Source organism: Lactuca saligna, unplaced genomic scaffold, assembly GCF_052625555.1.
Source record: "Lactuca saligna cultivar CGN05327 unplaced genomic scaffold, ASM5262555v1 scaffold_35, whole genome shotgun sequence".
NCBI lineage: Eukaryota > Viridiplantae > Streptophyta > Magnoliopsida > Asterales > Asteraceae > Lactuca > Lactuca saligna.
In genome coordinates this window covers 217,501-220,695 of record NW_027629868.1, presented here as the reverse complement: position 1 = coordinate 220,695, position 3,195 = coordinate 217,501, and positions in this window count along the sequence as shown.

The following is a 3,195-nucleotide window of genomic DNA, read 5'->3' as shown; positions in this document are numbered from 1 at the left end:
ACTTAAATACGCGACGGGGTATTGTAAGTGGCAGAGTGGCCTTGCTGCCACGATCCACTGAGATTCAGCCCTGCGTCGCTCAGATTCGTCCCTCCCCCCCAAAGCAAGCCCCCTCATTTTTTCCTTCCATGCATACGGACAAGAGGCTGGCTCTCCGACAGTTGGTAAATTTTCAGACATTTTGTTACTTGGCAAAAAAAAGTTCCAAGTCAATCTACAAAGTTTCCCTTGTCGTATATAGGCAATGGGGGGACTACCACCACTTGGTGCCCAGAAGAGTATATGACGAACAAGGCATGCTGTTGGGAATTATGCATCCTCGAGAAAATCAGTGGCCGAGAAACGACCAAGGGAACAAGCGTATATGACGAACAAGGCATGGTGTTGGGAATTATGCATCTTCGGGCTAATCAATGTCTGTTCCTGTCACCAAGCTCTTTGTGCATTATGTATATATAGGGGGTACATGGGGACTAATACCACCCTTGGTGCCCGACAGGTGTGTTGGGAAACCTAAGCAAGCGAGGCTGGCAAGGCAAGCCACCCAAGGGAACAAGGCACCTTGCCACACACATGCCCACGAACGACCAAGGCAACAAGGCAACCTTGCCACACAAATGCCCATGGGGACTACCACCACTTGGTGCCCAGAAGCGTGTATGACGAACAAGGCATGGTGTTGGGAATTATGCATCTTCGGGCTAATCAATGTCTGTTCCTGTCACCAAGCTCTTTGTGCATTATGTATATATAGGGGGTACATGGGGACTAATACCACCCTTGGTGCCCGACAGGTGTGTTGGGAAACCTAAGCAAGCGAGGCTGGCAAGGCAAGCCACCCAAGGGAACAAGGCACCTTGCCACACACATGCCCACGAACGACCAAGGCAACAAGGCAACCCTTGCCACACAAATGCCCATGGGGGACTACCACCACTTGGTGCCCAGAAGCGTGTATGACGAACAAGGCATGGTGTTGGGAATTATGCATCTTCGGGCTAATCAATGTCTGTTCCTGTCACCAAGCTCTTTGTGCATTATGTATATATAGGGGGTACATGGGGACTAATACCACCCTTGGTGCCCGACAGGTGTGTTGGGAAACCTAAGCAAGCGAGGCTGGCAAGGCAAGCCACCCAAGGGAACAAGGCACCTTGCCACACACATGCCCACGAACGACCAAGGCAACAAGGCAACCTTGCCACACAAATGCCCATGGGGGACTACCACCACTTGGTGCCCAGAAGCGTGTATGACGAACAAGGCATGGTGTTGGGAATTATGCATCTTCGGGCTAATCAATGTCTGTTCCTGTCACCAAGCTCTTTGTGCATTATGTATATATAGGGGGTACATGGGGACTAATACCACCCTTGGTGCCCGACAGGTGTGTTGGGAAACCTAAGCAAGCGAGGCTGGCAAGGCAAGCCACCCAAGGGAACAAGGCACCTTGCCACACACATGCCCATGAACGACCAAGGGAACAAGGCAACCTTGCCACGCACAAACCCATCCACGAACGACCAAGGGAACAATGCATACGGGGCTGGCAAGGCAAGCAGGCTACCCAAGGGAACAAAGCCTCTTCCCACACACAGACCCATGAACGACCAAGGGAACAAGGGTGTGAACGACCAAGGAACAATGCGTATTGCCACACACATTCCCATGAACGACCAAGGGAACAAGGCTACCTCCCAAACAAACACACATGAACGACCAAGTGAAGAAGGCTTCTTCCCACACACAACCCCATGAACGACCAAGGGAACAAGTTTACTTCGTACACGAACACCCATGAACGACCAATGGAACAAGGCATCTTGCCACACACATGCCCATGAGCAACCCAATCCCATCCTCATCGGTCTAAGGAACAAGGGGCCTTGACAAACCATGAGCAGATTTCTAAGCAAGTCAAACGATGAAGGGAGCAAAGTGTAGTTCCTACTTAGTACATAGTAAATTGAATATATGAGTTCCAATCCGATCAACTCGTGTTCTTTCGAGTTCATCTAAGCCACTTATGAATACCTAAAAGCCTTATCTGCCTGCCTATCACCAGGCGACAGGGACAAACACCCAAATATGATATATTTTCATTTCAAGTCCATTCGTCTATGTTAACAACGACCCACACAAATTTTCAATGGCATTCCTACTTGATTTGAGCGACATTCCAACAAGTAGGGAACCATCGCTTCAAGGCATGACCAAGGATAGGACACAAACATTTACGCCTCAAACATGACATTTTGTTTTTTTTTTTTATTTATTTCAAAGCTTTTCATTTATAATAAAAAGCATCCCTACAAAATTTTGTGTCAATCCGAATTAATTCGAGCGAGTTATGGACGATTTCGCACAATTATGCATCCTTGGGCAAATCAATGTCTGTTCCTGTCACCAAGCTCTTTGTATAATATGTATATATAGGGGAACCATGGGACTGCTGCCCATTGGCGCCCCAAGGGTGTCCAACGCCCAAGGCTCTCGAGGCTGGCACGCTCAAGGCATGGCCAAGACGCCCGCTCTTGACGAAAATGGGGCCAAAACGCCCCCCATTGGCGCCCCACTCCCGTGTCCCCTCGCCCCCAAGTCGTGTGTGTCCAAAAATTATGCATCATCAGGGAAATCAATGTCTGTTCCTGTCACCAAGCTCTTTGTGCAATATGTATATATAGGGGGTACCATGGGGTCTCATTCTCATAGGTGCCCGGCATGGTTGATGGGCAAATAAGAATCGTGAGGCTGTATCGAGCACACACGAGGCATGCCAAGCCAAGCCCCACGACCCATGAAAGAGGCCATCCCCCCCAACACGTTGCCTTGATTTCTCGAACGGTGACCTGAAAATTAGCCCCATCTCCTTGAGTCTCCTCGACGTTGTGCCCATACACTAGCCCGTTGCCTTGATTTTCCTCGACATAGGGCGCAGAAACTAGCCCCGTTGGCTTCACCTGTGCCTCGACGCCGTGCGCATACTAAGAAATATACATCCTCAGGGAAAGCAATGGGTGTTGCTGTCACCAAGCTCCTTGTGCAATATGTATATATAGGGGGGGAGCCGTGGGTGAGCATGGGAAGGGATGAAGGTGCCAGACTGCCTTTGAGCGCGAGCTTGGGTGACTGTTGCTTGATTCCTAGTCGGTGGCATAATACCCCTCCGAGTGGGGGCCTTGGCGTGGTGTGGGG